Source organism: Podarcis gaigeae, assembly GCF_964106915.1.
Source record: "Podarcis gaigeae genome assembly, chromosome: 6".
Taxonomy (NCBI): domain Eukaryota; kingdom Metazoa; phylum Chordata; class Lepidosauria; order Squamata; family Lacertidae; genus Podarcis; species Podarcis gaigeae.
This window is the reverse complement of record NC_139682.1, coordinates 22,874,095-22,901,186: the sequence shown is the minus strand read 5'-3', so window position 1 is coordinate 22,901,186 and position 27,092 is coordinate 22,874,095. Positions and strand designations below refer to the sequence as shown.

Genomic DNA, 27,092 nt, shown 5'->3' with positions numbered 1-27,092 from the left:
TGTTAAAAAACACACCTTTTAGGAAATTCTAGCTTCAGTAATGTTAAATTAAAGAAATGGAAATTAAGGTACAAGGAGTTAGAGATAGAATAATGAAACAACTTTATTGTGTTAAAATGAAAACGTACACGGGTTATAATTTAATTTGAAATTGGGTAACATGATAAAAAGGAAGATACAATAAGTATTGAAATAAGTTAACAAATTGCAGACGTTATGTATCACAGAGAATGCAGGGTTGGGAGGACGTGGGGAAGTCCAACAGATTTGGAAAAAAGAGTAAGAAAAATTTGTAACTTTTCTTTTCTACTCTCATAATATGTTCTTTATTCTTTTTTCTGTATTTCATAAAACTAATAAAAAATATTATAAAAAAAAACAATCACACCCTCAGACAGAAGAGATAAGACAGTCTTCCGTTCCCACACTCTTCTCAGACATCTCATGTGATTTATACTAATCACACTAGCCAGCATCGGCTTATGTAAAATCCTAACAGGATCATCTAGTTCAAACCCCAGCAATTCAGGAATCTTTTGCCCAAAATGGGCTCAAACCCACGAACATGAGATTAAGAGTCTCATACTCTGCTCACTGAGCATCCTCTTCCTCTTCCTCCTCCCTGGAGAGCAGCTGCCAGTTAGTGTCAGCTGTACTGAGCGAGAGGGACAAATGCTCTGACTAGGTGCAATATCAAAATCCAAAGACGTAATATGTAGGACAGCAAAAGCAGCAGAAGTCGGGATGCTAACAAGGGCAGGATCTGAGCAATTGGCTGGCCAGTTACCAAGATAATGTGGAGGACAGAGGCTTGACATAACATGAAGAGACTCATTTCATAGCCGATCATGTTCTGGGATGTTTGACCAAAGGTACTGAAATGCCAGGCACTTCTCACCATGTTTTCCAGCTCAGTGAACAGGGTATAAGGTCTTTGCCTCCAGGATACGAAAGGCCTTCCTTCTACGTATTCCTGTAGGATTCAGACCTTGGCAACAAACAGTGATTTAAGCAATTGCTCTTTTATTGGAAGGAGATACTTCAGGACCTAGGCATTAAACCTAGTAGCCTAGTTATAAACCCACTTTTACAACGTCTCCTGCCTCTTGTAAATAAAAGCCATTTATTCATTTCTCTCCCCAGAGCTGCAAGTTCATTGATAGCCGTGTGCTGTTAAAATAACCGTCGCTTCTCCAGACAAAGGTGACTGTTCCTGTGTTTATCTTTATATTCCTGCTGCTCTTCCTCCCGGGACTGTTCTGTATGGATAAACGTATAAAGATAGGTTTCGGTTTAACGTTTCCAACCGGAGTGTTTTGTAATGCAAAATGTTTTGCAGGCGCAATAAATTGACTGGGGCTGCCTCCATCTACCAGGTCACCGAATGCCATCTCACTGCTCCCTGTGAAGGGGCAATGGAGCGGGCAAAAAGCGAAGGTGCGCCATGGGGATGACTCATTCCCTCCTTTGCAATGGCTGCTGGCTTTTGCCTCCACAGCTGGAGCAGAGAGAAAACTGCAGGAGTTTTCATCTCTCCTCCAGACGCAGGGAATTTGCACTGAATGTGGATCGCCCAAAGAATTCCCCCTGAGCAGTGCAAAGGGGAGGGAGGGGGGCAGAGGAGGGAAAGAGTGCAAGACCAGAGGGGAGGGAGATTGAGAAAGGAGAAATGTCAAGACTTTTTCAGCTGACCTGCTTTCGTACTTGCTTATCGTTCTGCGACATTGTGAGATAGTTCAGAAGTCAAGTTCAATACACATAGCCATGCTCCTTTCTGGTATGCAAAGTGGCATCAGAGGTAATCGAAGGAGAAGAAGGCAAAGAGTCTTGAAGTAACAGAACTTGATGCATTTGCATGTATATTCTCCCCCCCTTTTTTTTACTGTAGCCTCAATAATTTTTGTAATGGGGTGGTCCAAGCCTTTGTACTGGGCACCTGACCACCTGTCTCCCCTCCTTTGGGGGGGGATGTAAATATTATTTTTAAAAATTTACTCACTGGGCATGCTGCAAGCCCATCATCTTCATTTGTTCAGACTCGAATTTGTATCTATACGTACATACCAACATAGTCAAATGATATGCAAATTTGCGGCCTGAGTCTGTTATATGTTTAGCAACACCTCTGGTTTTTCCTTTGTGATTTTTGGGCCCCTAAGTGTCATCTATCATCCCTAATGGACGCAGGTGGCACTGTGGTCTAAACCACCGAGCCTAAGGCTTGCCGATCAGAAGGTCGGTGGTTAGAATCCCCGCGACGGGGTGAGCTCCCGTTGCTCTGTCCCAGCTCCTGCCAACCTAGCAGTTCGAAAGCACGTCAAAGTGCAAGTAGATAAATAGGTACCACTCCGGCAGGAAGGTAAATGGCATTTCTGTGTGCTGCTCTGGTTCGCCAGAAGTGGTTTAGTCATGCTGGCCACATGACCCGGAAGCTGTACGCCGGCTCCCTCGGCCAATAAAGATGAGCGCCGCAACCCCAGAGTCGGCCACGACTGGACCTAATGGTCAGGGGTCCCTTTACCTTATCATTCCTAATATCTTTAGTCTCCTTATTCACTACGGTATCTTGGCTCCTTTCACAGTGATTTCTCACACGTGCTAAAACTAGTTTCGTTTGCTAAATTGCTACATTAAGCGGATATGTATATAAAAAGGGGGGGTGAGTATATCTAAAACTGGATTTTATTACAGTAGTGCCCCTCTTAAATATTCCCAGATCTAAATCAGCCCTTGACAATAATAGCACCCACTTTATTTATGTTGCAGGTAGGTAGCCATGTTGGTATGCCTTGGTCGAAACAAAATAAAAAATTAAAATATTCCATCCAGCACCAATGACTAACTCAGTTGGTCTCTTAAGTGCTTCTGGAAGGAATTTATTTTTTATTTTGTTTTGACTTTATTTATGTGTCTGAGTTGTTTAAACTGTTGTTAGCACTGTGTTTTAATGGCTGTAACCCTCCCCTGGGGCCATAGGGTGAGGGAGGGTAATTAATAATAATTTCTAAACATGTAGCAATTTGTCACCACACTCGAGAAAGAAGTTTAATGGCATTTGGGACCATTTTCTAAAACTTAATGAAAACTAGCAAGAAGCTGTTTACTGTTTATCAGCTCATTAACTAGCCCAGGTAGCTGTGAAACTTAATGTGCAATCAATAGCAGGTAATGATTATGTCCAGGCTGTCGAATTCCAGAGCAGTTGTGTTAAATCTGGTAAGCAAACACGCAAGGAAATAGTTAATCTGGTAAGAAAACACAAAAGAAAATAGTTAAATACAGTAAGCAAACACTCAAGAAAATAGTCCTGTGGAAATGTACATAGAAGATAAACGTTTGCACACACTATGCATTTAAGCACATCCATTGCACATTTAAAGCACCTGATTTCCCCCAAAGAAATCTGCGATCTGCAGTTTCCCACTCACAGAACAACAAACTCCCAGCACCCTGAACAAACTTTAATCCCCATACCTCTTCGGGAGAAATCCTGTGCTTTAATTGTGCAAAGGATGTGCTCTAAATTCATGCCTAAATATGGTAACCATACTGTGCACTTTAGTTGTGCAGGACTATGGTCACAACATAGAACTGACACTAACAGCATTATTAATGCTTTCCTAATTATAGAATTGACATTAAAACTAATCATAAATGATGCACATCTTTTTGCTGCCCTGTGCATAGAACTCATTGCATATGTGACTCTGTTGCACCCAGAGGGGATCTGCACTGGGTTTTGCCGAATTTTCTCAGGCATTCCTGACACACACACTGTGCTCATTTACTTATGTTCAGTTCTCTCCAGGACTCTGGTGTGTTGGCTGCTCCTACAAGGAGCATAAATATGGACCCAGAGGGCTCTGTGGGAGAGGGAGGTGTCAGATCATGCCGATTGTCAATACCACAAGTGCTAGACTCATCAACCTTAAGGGCCAAAAGATGTAGATCTAATTGTCTTCTGGCCTTCATACTAAGGTAGTACAGCAAATGCTACCTTCCTTCCCCCAAACCATGGTGCATAATACCAGAAGCTGGTTGAGTTATGAGGCAGAAAATCCCTTTTCGGGGAATATAAATACAACAGTAAAGTAAGGGAGCAATACTATGGGAAGCCAGAGTAATTTATGTCAGTTTAAGACAGCGTCAAGTATGCCAGATCCAAATCCTGTTCAGGAGCAGAGCTACTTCCAGCTAAAGTGACAGAAGGAAAATGAGCCCTTAAAACAGTGTTGACTTACACCACTCTTTTCATAGAATCATAAATGGAAGGGGTCCCTAGGGGCATCTAGTCTGACCCCGTGCAATGCAGGAATCTCCGCTAAAGCATCCATGACAGATGACCACCCAACCTCTGCTTAAAAGCCTCCAAGGAAGGAGAGTCCACCACCTCCCAAGGAAGAACATCCATGGTCGAACAGCTCTTACCCTCAGAAAGTTTTTCCTGATGTTTAGTTGGAATCTCCTTTTTTGAGGTATTTGAAGATGGCTGTCGTATCTCCTCTCAGCCTTCTCTTTTCGAGGCTTCTTCGCTGGTTCTTCCCCAGGTTGACAGGTCATGTGCCTGAGCTGAACAGAGCTAGGATCCAGCATAAGTCCCCCTTGCCCAGTCCCCCCCACACCCCTGAAATGTATTTTCTTAGGATTGACACTGGCCTTGGCTGCAGTGAACCAGGATGAAGGATTTACACCGGTGTATCCCTTCATTTCTCTAGGGCTTGCACAGGTAAACTTCTCACTGTGCCTTACACCCCCATCATCTCCACCCCCATCGTTCCGCCCGCACACTGAGGTCCAGCTCCGAGGGCCTTCTGGCGGTTCCCTCACTGCGAGAAGCCAAGTTACAGGGAACCAGGCAGAGGGCCTTCTCGGTAGTGGCACCAGCCTGTGAAACGCCCTCCCACCAGATGTCAAAGAGAAAAACAACTACCAAACTTTTAGAAGACATCGGAAGGCAGCCCTGTTTAGGGAAGCTTTTAATGTTTAACAGACTATTGTATTTTAATATTTTGTTGGAAGCCGCCCAGAGTGGCTGGGGAAACCCAGCCAGATGGGCAGGCTATAAATAATAAATTATTATAATATTATTATTATTACAAGTCTAGTATGAGGTGGATAACTTTTTCCAAACTTAGGGCCACATTTTCTTCCAGGCAATCTTCTGAGAGCCATATGCCAGAGGTGGTTTTGGCCAGAGGCAAAACTAATAGAACAATAAATATGAACGCTCTTCCTTTCCTTTGTTTATATTTTACATTTTTACAGCAGGTTAGTTTCTTCATTCATACATCCCTCTCTATTCTTCATCCAGGAAAGCAAGACACATTATCAGTGCTCAAAGAAAATATTGAGGGAAAATGTAAAGCAGGGCTGCAGTGCAGTGTTGCCCAAGGTGTGTGAGGGCCAGTTAAAAATGCCTCAAGGACCACATGTGCCCCCTGGGGCTGAGGTGCCTCATCCCTGACATTGTAATTAACATAGTGAATGTTTTCACTTGGCCAAAAGGTTGAGAAAACAGATATTCTCCAGACTGATGGGAGGGGGAAGCATTGATTTCAGCGCCACATTACAGTCACACATATCTTCCATTGATCTCACCTTGATGTAATAGCGAAACCCAATTTGACAGAAGGGCAATTTCTATTCTCTCTCTGTCTCTCTCTACGGGCACACACTTAACTCATCAAAGTGGAGCCTCCTGTGAATTAAAGTAACACCTAATCTGAGATGCTTCCTTTAAACACCATTCAGCAGTTCCCATTAGGACAAATCTTCTCTCCTGTAACAAGACTGCCTGGAAAAGATAGATCAGGAAATGAAACCAATCCCACACAAACCTTTTAGAAAAGGATGCTGACTTAAATGCACTTAAAATGCAGCCCGTTCTTCTCATGTCTCCTAGGGCAGAGAAATCTTGAAATCTGTGCCCATAATTAGTTCCACATAACACAACCACTCAGGTGAATTCACTTGCATTTACTTCTTGGCTTCCAGGCTGCTGATCCATCCATTCCTGATTACCATTAAAAAATAAAAAATAAACAGCTTTTTGCTTCGTGTCACAGCAGAAAGGAATCTCTTCCTTCCACTTCTGAGGTCTAAAAAGCTCTTCGCTGTCCTTGATGGACCCAATATGCAAACACATCTCAACTGGTTTCCAAATAGATTTTGGGGCAGGGAAATAATATTTTTGTTGGGGGGGGTGGCATTAAGTGATATGAGTTAAGGAAAATGCATTATTAAATCACATGCTCTTTTTTTTAAAAAAAGTGAAAAATGTGGAACAGACTCCTTTGGGAGGTTGTGGACCCTCCTTTGGAGATTTTTAAGCAGAGGTTGGATGGCCATCTGTCATGGATGCTTTAGTTGCTATTCCTGTATTGCAGGGGGTTGGACTAAATGACCCTTGGGGTCCCTTCCAAGTCTATGACTCTATCGTTTTATGATTCCCTGCATCTAAGCAATGTGCCCCAAGAAAAGCTTTGATGGATCAGGCTATTGTAGAAAAACTGGGGGTTGGTTTTTGCTGCCCAGCTGCTCAAGGGACTCCAAGTCCTTGTAAATCCATGATCAGTCAGAAAAGAATATGCCCTTAGGATTTTTATTGGGAAAGGTGTCCAAGTATTTCTTTCTGCTGGGGAACTATTTAGCGTAATTAGGAGAGCAAAAATTGGCTTTTGGAGGATTGATGTGTGTGCTGAATTAATATGCAATTTTCTCAAGGAATATTTCCTAAGTTTTGAAGGGTGTAGGGTTGGTTTTCTGTGGAGTGTGTGTCTGCTGTGCGTGTGTAAACTTTTATAACAAGATCAAAGGTCTGTCTAATCCCGCATCCTGTCTCTCAGTCTTCTGACAGATGCTTCTGGGTCACCAACAAGGAGTCATGGAGGCAACAGGCCTCTCCTGCTGTTGGCTTGTAGCAACTCGTACTGTATTTGGTGGCATTCTGCTTCCAAACATGGCTGCAGAACTGCCTTGGCTAATAGCCATCAATGAAGCTTATTCCCCATGAATCTTCCAGATGCCCTTTTACAGCTAGCTGCCTAAGCTAGTAGCTTCTTGTGGCAGCAAGCGCATGAATTAATGATGCGCTCTGTGAAGAAGTGCATCCGCTTGTCTCTTCTGAATCTACTGCCAACCCTTTGCACAAGATGATCCAGAGCACTACTGTTACGAGAGGAGCAGGAAAAGCTTCGATCCACTTTCTCTACCATGTATACCATGTCCCAGCTCAGCTGTATCTTCCCTCCCTAAACTAAGAAGTCCCAAACACCCCTTTTCCCAAAGTAAAGCTGATCCAGCCCTTCCATGTGCATTCAGCAAAACAGCATAGGACGACTTGCAGCGCCTTAAGGAGTAAAAAAAAATATGGTGGCATAAGGTTTAGTGATCTCAAGCCCACTTTGTCAGGTGCATGAAATGAAATTCTAGCTGGATATAAAGGAGAAAATTGTAAGGTGGGAGTTGAATGGCAATGAGATGCAAAAATTACCGCCAGTGATAATTACAGTTTAAATGTCTGTTATGTAGTCACGCCCTTTACAGTAGCAGGTTTGCCAAGCATATATTCAGCATTGCTGAGATGATAGGCTGAACATCTGTAGTGGAGCAGGAAATGATTCACTAGTCATTTGCATTATCCTTTTCTGCACATTTTCCAGCAGCTATGGTGGAGCAACCAGAACTTATGCTGATATTTTCATTCAGCTATTCACCATGACCTTACAATCACTTTCCAATTTAGTTACCACCCATTCAGCCCCCACCTTAGATTCTTTTAGCTCCCAATAAGCAAGCTCCACACTTGCTTATAACAAACACCACATTTTACAATCTTAAAACGACACTGGTTTATGTAAACTTTTCTGTTGGATCTGGAGTAAGCAGACATGCTTTCAAGATAGCTCCTGAAACTCCCAATTCAGCATTCGCACAGAGGCTTGGTGAGGGCAGCAGGCACAGCACTGTCACCTACTCTTTTGGTGGAACTGGGTTAGGACGAGACAGAGGGCACGCCTGCCGGTTTGTGTGTGCGGTGGAGGAGTCTGCATGTGTGAGGAGTGTGTGTTATGTGCAGGGCTGTTGTGCATGCAATCCTGTGTGCAAGAAAGAGCGGGGCAGGGTGTTCAGTGGCATTTGGCCCTCACAGGATTGGCAACACTTAACTGTGGCACGAAAAGCCGGCCACCCTGTGTTGCATTATTTTAAAAAACCGTCCCACAAAGTGCTGGGTTCCACAAAGATGTGGATGTTTGGGAAACCACCCCAGCCACAAAAATGCCTGTGATTTCAGGATTTAAAAGAACAAGTAGCTCAGCTGGTAGAGGCGTAGAGCATGAGACTCCTAATGGGTTTGAGACCCACAAGGGGCAAAAGAGTCCTGCATTGTAGGGGGCTGGACTATAGGACCATCGTGGGCCCTTACAATTCTATGATGCCTCTTTTTCTGCACCAAACCTCCGCGAAGCCAAGGCCAGGGTCGCGGGGCCTGTTGTCCGATTTCGTCTCCCAGGTCTTCCTTCCCTTCTTCCAGCTTTTGCCAGATCCCTTTTGTCTTCCCAGGGAGAACAAAGGGAAGGGGGGGCTTCCTTCCTCACCCCCTCGTCCTCGTCTCTCGTTCCTGCAGCCGACCTCCCCCCTCCCTTGCAATTATCTGCGCCGGCTGCCTTCCCAATTCCCCTAACCGCTCTCTTCTCCGCTTCCTCTGATTTACGCTTAGGCGCACAAATCCCATCCCGGTTTGCCCAGAGGCTTCCCCAGCCACGCATCTCTCCTAATTAACTGCCTTCCCGATGGTCCCGGCGCTAGACGGCGGAGGCAGGGCTCCAAGGAGCACGGAGAAGGCTTCTCCCTCCTGAGTCTGCCTGCCTGCCTCTTTCGGTTGCAGGCCTCTCCACTCGGGAGAGGGCGAGGAGGAGCCTCCAAGACCAGGCTCGGCGCGATCCCTTATCCCTGCGCTTGTTTGCCTCTTTCTCCCTGTGAGAAACAAAGCGCGAATTTGTAGACGGTGCCTTGCAGGCGGGCTGTCTCGCCTGGCGGCCGTCGGCGGCGTGGCGAACTGAGCTTCAAAAAGGCGCAGAATGGCAACTTTCGGCGTACAGCCGCCGGCGCTGGGGAGGTGTCCCTTTTGGATCGCCTGGCGCGGCGCAGCGCGCAGCGGCTGGAGGCGCCCCGGGCGCCGAGAATTGGAGGGCGCGGGACAACAGCAGCAGCGGCGGCGCTAAAGGGCTGGCTCTCTCCGCTCCGGATCCGGGAGGAGGGAAGGAGAGGAGATCGGGCGCCTCCCGCCCAGCCGCACATGGCTCAGCCGGAGCGCGGGGCCAGATCGCGGGCGGCGCCTCCCCCTCCAGGCATGTGCGCGCCCAACTCTGCCCGGAGCCCCTGGCCAGGGCGCAGCGGCTGAACGGCTGTGCCCGGGAGAGGCACGCACCCGCGGCTCCCTGCGGGCACCTGTGCGGAGAGGTAGGTGGGACGCTAGCTGGGATCTTCGGGTGGAGGGCGGTGTAGAAATCTAATTATTATTAATAATAATAGCTGCCGTTAAGAGCGGAGGGTGGAAGGATCGGTCTTGCAATGGCGCGATCCGGGGCATGGTTGCTCCGAAGAAAGTGCTATTGGACAGTGATGTTTACTCGCATGCAATTGGGTCTGAGGTTGAAGGCTGGGTCTTTCTCGTGCTGGGCGTGGTGCCCCCGAGGCTGAGTCTCTGCCCCACGCCCAAGTGAAGCTCGTTCGCCCAGGGGGGATGCGAAGGTGGTCTATTTAGCTCAGCGCCTTTTTCGCCCCCTTCCCGAGATTGATTTGAGCCAAGGCTCAGAAGCACGCCCCCACCCCAATAACCCAATTTTAACGCCAGGGCTCAATCTGTCTGGGACAAGTTGAAGGGTCTTTATGAAAAGAGTGTTGTTGAGCATGTGCAGAGTGTTTGTTCCTCCTTAGCTAGGGCGGGGAGAAGCATCTCTCACATCTAGGTGGATTTAGAGTCCCGAGGTGGGATTTGCAGGCTAGTGTGTGCTTTCATTAGGGTCTGATTTTGCTGGAGCTTTCCTAGTGGCAAACAGTGAGGTAGTAAGGTGAGATGAAACTGACAAAAGTGAGTGTCCCTGAGCACACACAAAGTGATTTTTTTACTGCAGCTAGACTACTCATCACCTGGTATTAGGGAGCTGAAGCTTCCAAGTCAGACAGCTGTGCGTCCAGGCAGGTCTGCACCCCTGTAGATCTCATTTTGGGACTGACCACTGGAGATGATTTGCTTAATCTCTCTCTCCCATCTGATCCCAGGATCACCTTCGGCAAACTTTTACGGTTGTGGAGGGAGGGAATGGCCTGCCACAAAGTGAGAGGCTCCATGCAACTAGTTGGCAGAAGCTTATTCCCTGTAGGGAATCCGCCAGCAGGCAAAGGTCAAGCCTCCTGTGCCCTCCCTTGGCATTCAACGTGGCACTGCCCCTTCCTCTCCTAAATGTAGTGGCCAACTCAGGGCCTTCATTGGCTATTAGAAGGCATTGGTGCAGGGCCAGCTGGGGAAAACTAGATTCCCAGTGGACGACAAATATGATGTGATTGCTGGTACAGGAATCTGGGAGGTCTGTGTTCAACTCCATGCCTGTCCATGAAGCTGATTGGGCAACCCTGGGCCAGTTGCCAGCCTTGCCCCTTAACAGACCTCACAGGACTGTTGTGAGGGTTAAATGTAGAGAACCTTGAGTTCCTTAAGATGAAAAGTGGGATGAGCATCTAATAAGGCCCGTTTGTTGCCTGGCTTCAGGTGGTCCCATTCACATGCTCCAGAAAGCACCCTCATGTTTTGTACACATAATTCTCTCATCCCCTTGTTGGTATCTATCAAAGTGGAAGTCCGGGAGGATTTGGCAGTGGCTGGTTAGAAGACGCTCTCTGCAACAGCATTCTGCGTGAGGCTGCTGCTGAGAAGCAATCCAAGTGATGGGACATTGGGCTTGGCTGTGGGGAGTAAATACTGAAATCCTTCCTCAGCCATGACCTTCACTGATGAGGGTTTGGGACAAGTAGTGATATTGGAGCACGTGTGGCTTTTGCGGTATCTTACATATTGATTTTCAGTGCATCCTCATCTCCAATGTCACTGGTGCCCTTGAACAACCCACATAGATTCCCCATGGCCTGGGCCACCTTTCTGCAACCTGGAGCCCTCCAGATGTTTGCGGCGACAGCTCCCATCAGTCCCAGCAAGCGCCAGATTGGCAAAAGATGGCCTGCATTTTTGCACTGTGGTGTTTGTAGCATTGGCACATGAGACCGTGCAGGAAAAACCTCATGCATGTGTTTCCAGGTCCTATTTCCCGGGTCTTTTGTGCCAATGGACTGAAATAGATGTGCAGAAAGAATGTCCTGTGCAGGCAGCCTCCCACTACAAAAAGGGTTTTTCTATAAGTCTTCCCTGAGATAATGGTTGCAGAATGTTTATGGCAAATTTCTTCGTACCTGCGTCCAAGTATCACACGGTTGCCCGAGTGGTGAGAAGGGGGAAAGATTCAGATGGCTCATCTGTGGTGTAGAGAAGGACGAAGCTGTAGGTATAGTGAGTGCATTTTAATCTATATGCATGACTCAGTTGCTTGTTGTTGCGGCGAAGCGTGCAGAAGGAACACCTTGTTGCTTCTGTCTCATCTGCACCCTTCTGTGAGGGAGGGGTAGTGTGTGGTAAAAGGGGATTGCAGCAGGAAAATAGTATGCAAGGATTAAGAAGACCCATCTTGGCCCAATCCCTGCGCTGATCTTCCAGCAGCTGTGTGTTTTTGTGTGTGTACCTTTAATGTTCTTTTTTCCCTCCCCCAAAAGAACTGCGTAACTGCGTGTCCGCCCGAAACACCTGGGAGCCAGCTGTGTCTGGAGTGGTGTTTGACGTAAAGAACTCTGGTTCATCAGATGCTGTCTGGTAGCAGCTTTACCTGTCCTTGGGAGTGACATTAAAATGCAAGAAACGTGTTTTCTGGTCTCTCGTTCCTCCTGGTCTCCTCTAATCTGCTTCATAAAGTGGTCTGATTGCTCTAGCCCGGGGCTGTTGGCTGCTGGGCATGGGGTCTTCATGAGGCCCTTGGGGTGAGATCTCCAATGTGGCCCAAGGCAATCTGTGCAAACCAGTTATTGAGACAGGAGTGCAAACATTTGGGCCGGGCTTGGTGGCCAGTCACTGTTTCTAGTGATTGCTTCCTGACCCCCAGAGGCAAGTTACACTGCATCTTTCATGTAAAGTGAAAAGTGGGGGGCTTAAAGGGGAACTGGTGGGTGACTGGCATGTGTACCCCATTCTAGTCAGCCCTTGATACCGATACACTCTCACACTCACCGTATTTTTCGCTCCATGACACACCTGACTATAAGACACACCTAGTTTTAGAGGAGGAGAACAAGGAAAAAAATATCCTTGCCCTCACTGCTCAGCTCCATTTCTCCTCCCGCTTAACTGAAGGGGCACTGCACAGAGGGGGAAAGCTGCGCAGCGCCTCTCCAGCGAAGCGAAGCCAGGAGAGGGATTGGTGCGCACTGATCCCTTTTGCTCTCCTGTTTTCAGCGAAAGCAACGCGAAGCCTCCTGAGCACAGCGGGAGCGCTCCCGCTGCGCTCAGGAGGCTTGGGACAGCTATCCCTCAAGCCAGGAGAGCAAAAGGGATTGGTGCGCACCGATCCCTCTTGCTCTCCTGGTTTTAGCGAAAGCTGCGCAGCCTGCATTCACTGCATAAGACACACACACATTTCCCGTTACTTTTTAGGAGGAGGAAAGTGCCTCTTATAGAGCGAAAAATACGGTATCTTCCCTTTGCTTTCAGTGACTTTTTGAAAACCAGTTCATTCTTTAGCGGAATAACACTAGATCTTTGCCTGTTGGTCTCTAGAATTAAGCTTGCAATTGCTACTGATGAACATATTTGAAGATCTCTGAATTGCACCAGCCTCAGAACTAGGAAATGAGGCTTTTACTAAAGCAGAAAGGGTGTTCTATTAATCCTCTCCTGCACCTCACTTGAAACAGCAATTCAAGTGCTCAGGATTGAGGAGAGGATGTAGTTGGCAATTTACCATTGTTTGCAAGCCACAAAGGGATGTGGAATACCATTTGCCAAAGAACAACAACACACTCTTAGGGTTTCCAGGAGGCATATGCCTGGTCTCTGTGGAACAAAATGCTTAACTAGATGGGCTTTTAGGGTTCTTCTTATGAATATGTGGTGTCCTTTGATCAGTGGGAAAGGAGAGATGTGCAGCAGAAATGTGTAGTCTGGGAGGACTGGGAGCCACACTTCCTAGTATTTAAACGGTTTTTGAAGGCAAAGCAGTAGCATGTAGCTTAGATGATGAGGACCTGGAGCTCTGGTCTGATGTTCTCAGAGGGAGGAGGAACTGGTATTGTTGGTGGCAGTGCTAGTGAAGAGCTTCGGCATGCATGTAGAAAGGTGGTGTGTTAAAGGGATTTTTAAAAAGATTAAGCAGACCCTCCCCATCAAAAGAATATTTTATGAACATGAAGAAGTGGAAACCCACGAAATTGGCCAGAAATATAAGGATGCAGGTGACCTCCCAAGCACAGGATTTCCCTACTGGTTCACTAAGGGAAAACATCAGTCATGGTCCTCCTTTGACCGCATTCCCTTGATCTCATGGCTAGAGAGATGTTGCTGAAACTCATAATTACCTGGCTTAGAAAACAGGTTGCCCTTCTTGAAATGAATGAATGCACTGCAAATCACAATTGATGATTCATTTCAGCAGAGGTGAGCTTCCTATAACTGAGCTGTGGCATTTCTGGCTTCTGTGGAGCCTCCTGAGTCTTTGCCACCTCCTCCTGCTGCAAAACATGAGGAAGTATGTGTGCGCTTCAAAAGTACACTTCAAAAATGTATTTCCATGGCAAGTCATTTATCATATTTCTTCTGTAGGTTCTTCCCAGGAGGATGTGGGCAGCTTATACCCATCCTTCATTAGTTAGCCAGGCTGAGGCTGGGCAGCTGTGTTATAAAACGGGTACATGTCTCACTGTCGGAAGGTGAGATCATGGCAACACTTCAAGTCAGGCTTTGGTAACCTGGTGTCTTCTGGAAGCTTTGGAAAAACATCTGGAGGGCACCAGGTTGGCAACAGCTGGTGGAAGGGTTGAGTGTATTAGGGGGAAAACAACAACCCCACAACTGTATCCTGCCAGTTTGAACAGCTTTCACCCTGTATGAGATCTATTGTGCTTGGTCAGGCAAAGTGCTTGAGTGTGTGAAGCAGTTTCAAGGTTTCTTGAATCAGAATACAGTGGTACCTTGAGTTAAGTACTTAATTCGTTCCGGAGGTCCGTTCTTAACCTGAAACTGTTCTTAACCTGAAGCACCACTTTAGCTAATAGGGCCTCCTGCTGCCGCCGCGCCGCCAGAGCCCGATTTCTGTTCTCATCCTGAATCAAAGTTCTTAACCCGAGGTACTATTTCTGGGTTAGCGGAGTCTGTAACCTGAAGCGTATGTAACCTGAAGCGTATGTAACCCGAGGTACCACTATATTCTTTTCCAATCAAGTTTCAAGCCTGCTTTTGGACCTGAAAGTGCTGGTGGGAGCCCATCAACAGAGGTCCAACTCTCTGTGGCTTATGATTCCATCAACTATTGTACCCTTCTGAATCACCTTGGTGGGATGTAGTGGTTCCATCCTCTCTTGATGAGTCAGTCCCAGAAAGTGGTGGTGGGAGACTGCATTTAGGATATGTGGTACTACATATTCCATCTTGTTTCCTGTTCCCTTAACATACGTGGATCTGCTGGGAGAGGCTGTTCAGGGATTTGGACCAGGATAGGACATCATCTGCTTGCAGATGACACTGAGCAACATCTCTTGTTTGCATCTTCTGATCCTAGGGAGGCAAGATTAGAAGTCCTGAACTGGTGTCATCTTTGGATTGGATGAGGTCAAACTGAAGCTTAACCACGCAAGACGGAGGTACTGTTGGTTGGGGGGGTTCTAGTGGTCAATATGTTTCAGACAGGATTTCACCCTCCTCTCTCTGCCCTTTCCTACACAAAATGCAGCAGGTTTGCACTTTGGGGAGTATCCCTGGATCAGGATCTGCTCCTTAAGCAGAATTGATAGTTGTGGCCAGTAGCGTGTTTTACCAACTTGATATTTTATGCCAGCTATACTGGCAAAAGCACATCTGGCCTTAGTTCTGTATGTTCATGTCACCTCCAGGCTAGCTTCCTGCAGTGTGCTGTATGTGGAACTGCCCTTGAAGACTCTGGAAACTTCCATTGGCTCAATGCAGCTGGCAGGATTCTGACTGGAGCTGTTCTACTGGATCATATTTTATCAATCTTTCGCCAGGTGTGCTGGATACCATTCTGCTTCCAGACTCAGTTCAAGGGGCTTTACAGCTCTAAATGGCCTGGCACTAGAATCTCAATTACCTCCCACTGTTTGAATCTACCTTATTCTGTGTCAAGAAGCCCTCAGTCAAACTCCCTGGTGTCAAAGGTACAGCAGGTGGAGACATAGATGATAACTTTGTAGTGGTGGTACCCAATATCTAGAACAGCTTCCTAAAAGAGGTCAGTACACATAGTCTCCTCAGTGCCTACTTTTACATGTGAATCAAAGACTATTTTTTTTTTTATCTCAATGAGCTTCTTTAGATCTCTCCTGCTGGTCAGTTTTAAAACCCTAGAACTAGGCCAAAACATTCTGCCCTCCAGCTTCTGGACTCCAGCCAACCATGAATTTGAAAATGGTTCATGACACACTTGATGCTCTAGACCTGGGATGGAGAATGTGCAGTTTTCCAGATGTTGCTGGATCCCATAATTCCTGACCATTAGCCATACTGGCCAGGGCTGTTGGGAGTCCAGCAGGTTCTCCATCCATCTAATAGATAGATCACCAGTGAGAACCACCTTCAAAGGTCACCCAAGAGACCTATGCTGAAATTCCTTCAACCCACTTGAACTTTGGCCCTTTTAAAATACTCCAGCTTTTTGCCCTTCCTCCCTTTTATGCTTAGGTCTCCCTCTTACATTGCATCACTTCCTCTGCAAAGCTTTGGCTCAACTACAACTTCACAACAGAAACATAGCCTAAGTCCCAGCCTGTTGGTCACTATTCAGGAATGATGGTTGTTGTAGTCAAGGTTGTTGTAGTGGAGGTTAGCTAAGTGGATACAGCTACATTTAATCACTTTCATTCCTTGTCTGTCTTCTCTGCTCTCTTCCTTTCCCTTTCCGTGACTAAATTAAGACTCCCATCTCTCTTGGGGGAAGGGTTGGATATGGATATGCTTAGATATGCTTGGATATGGATATGCTTGGATATGCTTCTCTGTAAAGTTAGTTCCATGATGATACTATTTAAATATCGTCTGATGCATTGAAAATCAGGAGAAATTGTCAATTTGACAATCATGGCTTTGGCACACTGGGTTTGGTTCTTCATTGTCCCACCAGCAAATTCCTGTGCCTGTAAGATTGAAATTACCATTCTTTAAGGGGAGGGGAAAGAAATCCAATTATTAATGTTTGCTTCAATGAGAACATGGTCCATGCAAAAGTTAATCAAATAGCAATATTGCTGCTTTGTTTGTTCTTGCAGAAACAATCGTCTTGCTTTGCTCCTACAGAAGGAGTCTGTGTAGAAAAATGAATAGTGCAATTAAGCTCAGAGGCTGATCGCATACATCAGCCGTGTTGCTAGACCAGCACAGAATTTGGAAGTCTGCCCTTTATATGTTGATAACCACTTTTAAACATATAAACAAGTGAAGTTCAAGGATGTAATTGCCAGTGATTTGTCCATTGCAACTGTGATTCCAGGACCTCTGCTTCAAGCAAGGTCTGCAGTTCTCTCACTGTAACTGATCTGTTTGAACAAAGAAAGGATTGACTCTGCAAATGTACCGTATCCTCAATCTTCTCGGTTCCTCCTAATTTCAATCTTGAATGGTTTGCAAACTCCCCACTCACAATCCACAAAACTGTTTGAGACAACATTCAGGTAATTACAAGTGGCATCATGAAAAATGTTTAAGCCTTTGGGGTCCCTTCCAACTTTATAATTCTGTGATCTAAGCTAGTGGCTACCACGTTACATGGCAGATGTCTGCCCCATCCTGAATACAGGAGAAGATAAAGACCCACACTATAGGTGCCTGGATGCTTGGTTACCTTTTCCCGCAAATGGAAATTAGACACAGACGAGTAATTTTCTGAGTCATCAACATTCTTTTCTTTCTTCAAGGACCATGTGGTAGGTAATTAACTGCTGAAGGAGAACCCAAATATAGGAGTGTCTTCCTGAAGTTACTAGCCCAAATTCTTTCTGGATTTTACTGGCCAGAATGGAGAGCAGATTCAGAATCAGATTAAGGACTTCTTCCAAGCACTTTGTTCACACCTAATGAAACCAAAATGGAAAGTGATCTAAGACCCTTTTGTGCCACACGTCAAATAGGCATGGCTCCCCCCCCCCCCAAGAATCCTAGGAAATGTAGTTCATTAAGGGTGCTGGGAGTATACTCCTCACAGGGCTGTGGTTCCCAAAGTGGCAGAAGAATCAATCCCTCTTCCCAAGGAACTTTGAGAATTGTAACCGTGAGGTGGGAGTTTCAGTTTCTTTTGGGGAAGCCCGAATGTTTAAATTGGTATGATACTGCTTTAAATGTACAGTGCAGATGGGGCCTAAGACAAAAATGACAAGAAGGCACATGCAACATCTTGGGCTTAAGACTCAGTTTTGGATATGTTTTTGGTTTGTTTTAACGGTTTTGCTGTCCATATCAAGCCATGTTTATGGACTACATGCCGATAATTCAATCCTAAATTTCACATGTGGGAAATTCTGGCCCATGTACAGCCTCATTTCTTGTGGCTCTTGGTGTCTCCTGAAGCTGCCCCATCAATCTGTCTAATCAGAATTTTTCTCTCCTTATTAATCATCTCCTTACAGTTCCTGGTTTTTCAAAACTGGTTCTACCCCTCTCTATTTTCTGAAGAATTAGAAGGGGCAATATTTTATTTGATAAACGTAAGTGGGTGGTTTTCTTTTCTTTCTTTTTCTGCAGGTTGTATGGCCTTCCCCCACCCCCACCCCCTGTGAGATTTTGACCAGCTTCGGCCCATCTGAAGCTGATAGAGGCTCGTCTTATCTTGAGCCCAAGCAGAGTAGTCCACACAGCAGAAGGATAAGCAGTATGTGCCACATTCTTAACTTTATTTCCACTCTATGCTGAGAGAATACAAACATGCATCTTGCCTCTGTGAGAGCAGAGAAGCTACCGTCTCTCAACAAAGAAACCAAGAGAACTCTGAAAAACAGGAAACCAGTGTACGTCACATCCAGTCTCCCATTCCCGTGGGAATCCAACAGTAACTCTGACTATGGAATGCAAAACAATGTCTTGTGACTGCAGTTGCTGCTCAGTGAGGGAAATAGAAACCAACACCCCCTGCCATCTGAAGACAAAATAGTAGGCTTCTGCTCTGTATATGTGTGGCAAGCTAACATCATAAAGGGATTGTTTATATTTGCTTCCCAGAACAGTAGCTTTCTTGGGTCTGCCATACTAAGAATGAATTGGGTTATTTGAGTGTAATCCCATCAGAACCAGCTGGGATTTCTTCTGGGAGTTCTAATCTGAGGTAGCCATGATGGAAATACATCTGCTAATCTGTTAATCCACAATGCACTTTGCTCAATCTAGCACTTTACCTGGGAGTAAGCCCCCACTGAACTCAATTGGACTTACTTTTAAGTAGACACCCATGGCATTGTGCTCCTGAGTATAGCAGTGGGCTTCAAGACTGCCACTTCCAAGGAGAACAGCGAAGGACCTTTTCACCAGCCAGAATAAGCACCGTGGCGTTCTATAGCTTCAAGAAGCGATGGAAGGAAACCTCTTTAGCTACAACTAAAGAAGCCTTCAATTGGGCTCTGCCTGGTGATGGATGTTGCTTATTTGTTCGGGAGCCAGACATCCTTTTTCTAAAGCAGAAATCTTCCGGATGCAGAGCATGATTTCCCAGCACTCTTGAAACTGTTAAGACATTGTGTTTTTTGGGAAACGGCAGCTGTTTCTCGAGCCCTTGTTGCTGTTGTGCTGCTGCAAGACCTCTTATGGACAGTTCCTGCAATGTTCCTCACATCCATCTACAAGTTTCTGTGCTGCCTGTGTGACAGCCTGTGATGATTTAATCTAATTGTTTTAATACCTCGCAGATTCTGCTCTCCCTTAACAGGATAGTTCCAGCAGCAAATGTTCCTTTAGATATATATTTTTTTAAAGCAAGGCTACTTGCCCCCAAGGGACACGGGTGGCACTGTGGGTTAAACCACGGAGCCTAGGACTTGCCGATCAGAAGGTCGGTGGTTCGAATCCCCGCGACGGGCTGAGCTCCCGTCGCTCTGTCCCTGCTCCTGCCAACCTAGCAGTCCAAAAGCATGTCAAAGTGCAAGTAGATAAATAAGTACCACTCCGGCGGGAAGGTAAATGGCATTTCCGTGCGCTGCTCTGGTTCGCCAGAAGTGGCTTACTCATGCTGGCCACATGACCCGGAAGCTGTCAGTGGACAAACTCTGGCTCCCTCGGCCAATAAAGCGAGATGAGGGCTGCAACCCCAGAGTCAGCCACGACTGGACCTAATGGTCAGGGGTCCCTTTACCTTTTTTACCTGCCCCCAACATAAAGTGTTTTTTTAAAAAATTTGGGAGGATGTTGTTTTGAAAGTGTAACCCAGCTGCCTCTTTAAATGCTTTCGAGCATCCTTACAAAGGCTTTGTATGAACGAAGGCTTCTTTCACCAGAACTTGGCCAAGCTGCATGAATGGGAATGTAGTAATTTCTCAGTGTCTTTTTAAAACTTAAAAGCAGCAATGGAGGAGGGAGGGCAACTTCCACTTAGTTCAGTGTCTTTTGGAGAGAGGGTGCTTTAATCCTTTACTACTATGCTATTTTATTGGGCAAGTTCCTTCCTTAGCAAGATCATAGTGGGGTCTTTGGAGCTTTTGGTCCTCCTTCTCTTTAGTAAAGGTAAAGGTACCCCTGACCATTAGGTCCAGTCGCGGACGACTCTGGGGTTGCTGTGCTCATCTCGCTCTATAGGCCGAGGGAGCCGGCGTTTGTCCACAGACAGCTTCCGGGTCATGTGGCCAGCATGACTACAGTAAGCGACTTCTGGCAAACCAGAGCAGCGCATGGAAATGCCATTTACCTTCCCGCCAGAGAGGTACCTATTTATCTACTTGCACTTTGGCGTCCTTTCGAACTGCTAGGTGGGCAGGAGCTGGGAGCTCACCCCGTTGCAGGGATTCAAACCGCCAACCTTCTGATCGGCAAGCCCTAGGCTCTGTGGTTTAGACCACAGCGCCACCCGCGTCACTTCTCTTTAGTAAGGAAGGTGCTAATAGTGGATTAACCCCTTTGCTGGCCACTTTTTTTTTCTAATTCACAAGCCCTTGGTGACACTGTTGTCTAACTTGGTAGGGAGCAGTACCAGCGAAGCTGCATAAGTCACAGCGGGAATGTACCTTTTGGAAAATTCAGTTGCCAATGAATGATAATGCCACTGCTCTCTTCCCAGTTGAAGGAGAGGGGCTCCCTTTTCAGATACTTAATAATTAACAGATATTGCTGGATCTCAGCCAATGCCCTTCACACAGAGTTGGTGGGTTGCTGGGGCAGAAGCGCTGCATCGCAAAAGTATCAGTAGCATTGCTTTGAAGCCACTGAGCTGAGCAATATTAAACTGGATGTCTGAAGGAATTTTTGAGCAGGGAGAGTCTTCCCATACTAAACAATCTCATGGATCTCCTCATAGGAAGCCACCTTTGTACCAAGTCAGACATCTGATCCATCTAGCACAGGATAATCCAGCGTTTCAAACCTAGTGACCGTCCGCATGAAAAGTAGATGGTCTCTACCACTGAACTTTGACCCTTCCTGGGCTCCTACCACTGCTGCATTTTTTTTATTTTTATTTTTTCCAAAATTTTTATTAGGATTTTTTAATAAAAGAGATACAAAAATAAAAAACAGCATTGTTTGTGTCTTTACAAAGTTTCATAACATCTTTGGACTTCCTCGCGTCATCCGCTCGCACTTACATTGTTCATAAAATTTTTCAAGCAAATTACCATCTTATTTGTAATCTTATAACCAATCATTACAATATAGTCTAATAATGCTCATCTAATTTAGTGATGGCCAATTGTTTATAATCAAGCATCCTTCTTAGCATTCCATCAAATTACAATAATTTTGTAAATAAATCTTAAATTTCTTCCAGTCTTCTTCAATCCTTTCTTCTCCCAGGTCTCGAATTCTGCCAGTCATTTCCGCCAGCTGCATATAGTCCATCAGCTGCATCTGCCATTCTTCCAGCGTGGGTAGATCTTGAGTTTTCCAGTTCTTTGCGATGAGTATCCTTGCTGCCGTTGTTGCATACATAAAGAAAGTTCTGTCCTTCTTTGACACCTTCTGGCCGACAATACCCAGAAGGAAGGCCTCTGGTTTCTTAGTGAAAGTATACTTAAATACCTTTTTCAGTTCATTATATATCATTTCCCAGAAGGCCTTCACTTTAGGGCAAGTCCACCAGAGGTGAAAGAATGTTCCTTCATTTTCTCTACATTTCCAACATTTATTGTCAGACGAGTGGTATATTTTGGCAAGCTTAACTGGGGTCATGTACCATCTGTATATCATTTTCATTATATTTTCTTTCAAAGCATTACATGCAGTAAAGTTTAGCCCAGTGGTCCACAACCTTTCCCATTCCTCAAACATAATGTTATGCCCAATGTCCTGTGCCCACTTTATCATAGCCGATTTAACCATTTCGTCTTGTGTGTTCCATTTCAACAGCAAGTTATACATTCTTGAGAGTACCTTAGTCTTAGGTTCTAACAGTTCAGTTTCCAGCTTCGATTTCTCCACCTGGAACCCTAGCTTTTTGTCATTTTTAAAAACTTCTTTAATCTGAGCGTAATGTAACCAGTCTCGCACTTTATCCTTCATTTTTTCCATACTCTGCAATTTCCAGTTATTTCCATCTTTTTCTAATATTTCCCAATATTTTGGCCAATTGGCTTCCATATTGGGTCTTTTTCGGGCCTTAGCTTCCAGAGGTGAAAGCCACCTTGGGGTTTTATTTTCCAATAAGTCTTTATATTTTGTCCAGACATTAAACACTGCTTTTCTGACAATATGGTTCTTAAAGGCCTTATTGATCTTAACTTTGTCATACCATAAGTATGCATGCCAACCAAAATTATTATTAAACCCTTCCAGATCCAACACATCAGTGTCTTCGAGAAGTAGCCAGTCTTTTAGCCAGCAGAAAGCTGCGGCTTCATAATACAACCTTAAGTCTGGCAGGGCAAAGCCCCCTCTTTCCTTTGCGTCAGTCAATATCTTAAACTTAATTCTGGGCTTTTTGCCCTGCCAGACAAATTTAGAAATATCTCTCTGCCACTTCCGGAAGCATTCCGTCTTGTCTATAATCTGTAGTGTTTGAAACAAAAACAACATTTTTGGCAATACATTCATCTTAATAGCAGCAATTCGGCCTAACAAAGAAAGCTTCAATTTTGTCCAACTGTCCAAGTCTCTCTTAATTTCAGACCAGCATTTTTCATAATTTTCCTTAAATAGACTCAGATTTTTTGCTGTTATGTTCACCCCTAGGTACTTTACCTTTTTCACCAATGATAATTCTGTTTCTCTCTGAAACTGTTCTGATTCAATATCTGTCAAATTTTTCCCCAACACCTTAGTTTTCTGTTTGTTTAACTTAAATCCCGCCACCCGACCAAAATTATCAATCAGTTGTAAAACTCTTTTCGTGCTAGATTCCGGCTCCTGCAGTGTCAAAACTAGGTCATCTGCAAAAGCTTTAAGTTTATATTGTTTCGCTCCGACCTGGATCCCTTGCACCAACCGGTCCCCTCTGATCAAGTTTAAGAGCACCTCCAGGACTGAGATAAATAACACTGCTGCATTTTTTTTAAAGGGTATCATTGATTTTTGAGGAAATCAGCAGTGGAAACCTCCCGTTTTTGGCCACACAAGCAGACATTTGTTAGGAAGAATGAAGACTTCCTTGTGTATACTGATGTCCAGCACTGAGGGCCTTCTGGCGGTTCCCTAGCTGCGAGAAGCCAAGTTACAGGGAACCAAGCAGAGGACCTTCTCGGTAGTGGCGCCCTCCCTGTGGAACACCCTCCCACCAGATGTCAAAGAGAAAAATAACTACCAAACTTTTAGAAGACATCTGAAGGCAGCCCTGTTTAGGGAAGCTTTTAATGTCTAATAGGTTATTGTATTTTAGTGTTTTATTGGAAGCCGCCCAGAGTGGCTGGGGAAACCCAGCCAGATGGGCGGGGTATAAATAATAAATTATTATTATTATTATTTTATTTTATTATATTATATACACACACTTCACGATCTAAACTGGGCTTCAGTCCTGTGGATGCTTTCTTGGGAGTAAGGCCCATTGAATAAAGAGTAAAACAAATGCATGTGCTTTGGCTGTGGATGCTTGCAAAAATGAGCACATACCGGAGCAGCCTTGCAAATATATATATATGGAGGTGAGCCTCCTTGCTCCCCTACTGCAATGACAGTATTCCTTTATTTTTTTAACCCCTTTGCACTGGAATGGAGTACAACAAGGCTGTATATTGTCTCCCTGCTTATTTAACTTACATGCAGAATACATCATGCGAAAGGCTGGACTGGATGAATCCCAAGCCGGAATTAAGATTGCCAGAAGAAATATCAACAACCTCAGATATGCAGATGACACAACTTTGATGGCAGAAAATGAGGAGGAATTAAAGAACCTCTTAATGAGGGTGAAAGAGGAGAGTGCAAAATATGGTCTGAAGCTCAACATCAAAAAAACTAAGATCATGGCCACTGGGCCCATCACCTCCTGGCAAATAGACGGTTAGGGTCAGTGATAAATTTTACCTTCTTGGGCTCCATAATCACTGCAGATGGCGACAGCAGTCACGAAATTAAGAGACGCCTGCTTCTTGAGAGAAAAGTGATGACAAATCTAGACAGCATCTTAAAAAGCAGAGACACCACCTTGCCGACAAAAATCTGTATAGTTAAAGCTATGGTTTTCCCAGTAGTGATGTATGGAAGTGAGAGCTGGACCATAAAGAAGGCTGATCGCTGAAGAATTGATGCTTTTGAATTATGGTGCTGGAGGAGACTCTTGAGAATCAAGATCAAACCTATCCATTCTTAAGGAAATCAGCCCTGAGTGCTCACTGGAAGGACAGATCCTGAAGCTGAGGCTCCAATACTTTGGCCACCTCATGAGAAGAGAAGACTCCCTGGAAAAGACCCTGATGTTGGGAAAGATTGAGGGCACAAGGAGAAGGGGACGACAGAGGACGAGATGGTTGGACAGTGTTCTCAAAGCTACCAGCATGAGTTTGGCCAAACCTCAGGAGGCAGTGGAAGACAGGAGTGTCTGGTGTGCTCTGGTTCATGGGGTCATAAAGAGCCAGACATGACTAAATGACTAAACAACAAAATCTTCATTAGTGTACTCTCACGAGGAGCCACAGCCGGGGCCAGTTCTCTACCCAATGTGTGTTACTAACGTGTGATCAGATACCAGTTTGCCACAGATTTGTTACATTTTTAGAGGCACAAACAAAAATCAATCCCTGTAATAAGGAGCGCGGGACGCAGGTGGCGCTGTGGGTTAAAGCCTCAGCGCCTAGGACTTGCCGATCGAAAGGTCGGCGGTTCGAATCCCTGTGGCGGGGTGTGCTCCCGCTGCTCGGTCCCAGCGCCTGCCAACCTAGCAGTTCGAAAGCACCTCCGGGTGCAAGTAGATAAATAGGGACCGCTTACCAGCGGGAAGGTAAACGGCGTTTCCGTGTGCGGCTCTGGCTCGCCAGAGCAGCGATGTCACGCTGGCCACGTGACCCGGAAGTGTCTCCGGACAGCGCTGGCCCCTGGCCTCTTGAGTGAGATGGGCGCACAACCCCAGAGTCTGTCAAGACTGGCCCGTACGGGCAGGGGTACCTTTACCTTTACCTTTAATAAGGAGCGCAGGTGCTGAGTGCCAACAGAGATAGGATCAAAACAGACCCTCTGTGAGGTGAGAGGGTGGTATTGGCATGCTTGGAGTGCAATCTTAAAGAACAGAAAGCAAGTCTAATGCAGTAAAACAAAACAAAACAAAAAAACACACCCACCCAACCCCACCCCACCCCAAAAAAAACAGTCCAGTGAAAAATGAGCATGCTTAGTTAATTGGGGCAGATTGAAAATGAAAATGAAAAATGGGAAGGAGGTAGACAGGAGCTGCTTGAGCTCATTTCAGCTTGCATCTATAGCTGGCTGTTGCTCTGGACAGACCATTTAAGGGCTAGGATGCACTGCAACTTTTTATTGCACGTTGAATGTGAGAGTGAATGAGAGATCAGACAGATTCTTAGCCCAGAATAGTGCTGCAGCGTTGTCCCAGCTGGATTTCCTAGCCCATCCTTAAAGTGAGCCTGCAGTGTGTTATCCTGCCTAGGGAACAATCAGTGCCTTTTACCAGACTAGAAAGGTAAAGGTAAAGGACCCCTGGATGGTTAAGTCCAGTCAAAAGCGACTATGGGGTTGTGGTGCTCATCTCGCTTTCACGCTGAGGGAGTCGGCATTTGTCCACAGACAGCTTTCCGGCTCATGTGGCCAGCATGACTAAACCGCTTCTGGCGCAACAGAACACCATGACGGAAACCAGAGCACACAGAAACGCCGTTTACCTTCCCGCCACAGCGGTACCTATTTATCTAATTGCACTGGTGTGCTTTCAAACTGCTAGGTTGGCAGGAGTTGGGATAGAGCAACGGGAGCTCACTCCGTCGCAGGGATTCGAACAGCTGACCTTCCGATCAGCAAGCCCAAAAGGCTTGGTTGTTTAGACCACAGTGCCACCCATGTCCAAACTAGAAGGACTGTGGAGCTATCCTAGCTGCCTTTCCCTAGTTAAATTGCTGTGGTTGGAATCTTTTCTTTTTTTCTTTTTGGTCACATGCAAACAGGCTCTCTGAGATAATAGCAACACAACTGAAGAAACGACCTTACCCCAACTCAAGACTTTCTCTTCATCTAGTTCAGCACAGTCTACTCTCAGTGACGCTGTCTCTCCTTAGGACTGTAGCTCAGTGGAAGATAATTTGCTTGGCATGTAGAGAGTCTCAGGTTCAATCTTCAGCATCTCCAGTTAGGGCTGGAAGCGTGGCATGCCTGAAACCTTGGGGAGCTGCTGCCTATCAGTGTAGGCAGTACTGAGCTAGATGAACCAGTGATCTGACTGTGTATAATGTAGTTTCCTACACAGGGTCTCAGGCCAATGTCTTTCACGTTACCTTCTCCCTTCTCCTTTTAGCTGGAAGTTCCCAGGGTTGCTCCAGGAACCTTCTCTATGGAAAGTACGTATTCTGCTACTGAACTATGACCCCTTTCCAACAACATAACAGTTGTTGAAAAGGCAGCATTTTCATGAGTTTGGGCAGGTCTGCTGTAGGAGTTGGAACTTCCATCCTCTGAGCTTAATCTTGAAGCAAGCAGAGGGAACTGGAAGAAACAGAGGTTTTTTGTAGAACTGGGAACAACCCCAACAAATCTAGTGCAAGTTCTTTTCTGTCATTAATTCAGGACATTAACAGTAGATACTGATTTTCTCTGTTGTATTTTGGTTTTCACCTTTAGTTCTTTCAGGGGTGCTCTTCTGTCCAAGGAGTTGAAAGAAGAGTTTGAAACAGCTTCTAATACAGTAACTTTATTCCAGGTGACAGTCCAGAATTTAAGAATATTCGAAAGACCATCTTCTTCCCAGAAACCCTCTTGGGAGCCAGTGTGGTGTAGTGGTTAAGAGTGGTAGTCTCGTAATCTGGGGAACCGGGTTCGCGTCTCCGCTCCTCCACATGCAACTGCTGGGTGACCTTAGGCCAGTCACACATCTCTGAAGTCTCTCAGCCTCACCTCACAGAGTGTTTGTTTTGGGGGAGGAAGGGAAAGGAGATTGTGAGCCGCTTTGAGACTCCTTAGGGGAGTGATAAAGCGGGATATCAAA

At 45.6% G+C, this 27,092-nt stretch overlaps 1 protein-coding gene across 5 annotated transcripts in view; it reads left to right on the top strand.

Moving 5' to 3' along the window:
• The first annotated feature begins 1,086 nt into the window (after window positions 1–1,086).
• KCNS1 (potassium voltage-gated channel modifier subfamily S member 1) overlaps window positions 1,087–27,092 on the top strand; it is an 81,672-nt gene continuing 55,666 nt past the window's right edge. For 2 of the 5 annotated variants that reach the window (XR_014566080.1, XR_014566081.1), the window contains exons 1-2: window positions 9,362–9,462; window positions 14,874–14,955. The gene's annotated coding sequence lies outside the window, so the exon portion shown is untranslated. Of the gene's footprint in view, window positions 1,438–8,738; window positions 9,463–14,873; window positions 14,956–27,092 lie in introns of those variants that run through there. The other 3 variants (XM_083746281.1, XM_083746279.1, XM_083746280.1) reach the window with 3 other exon arrangements.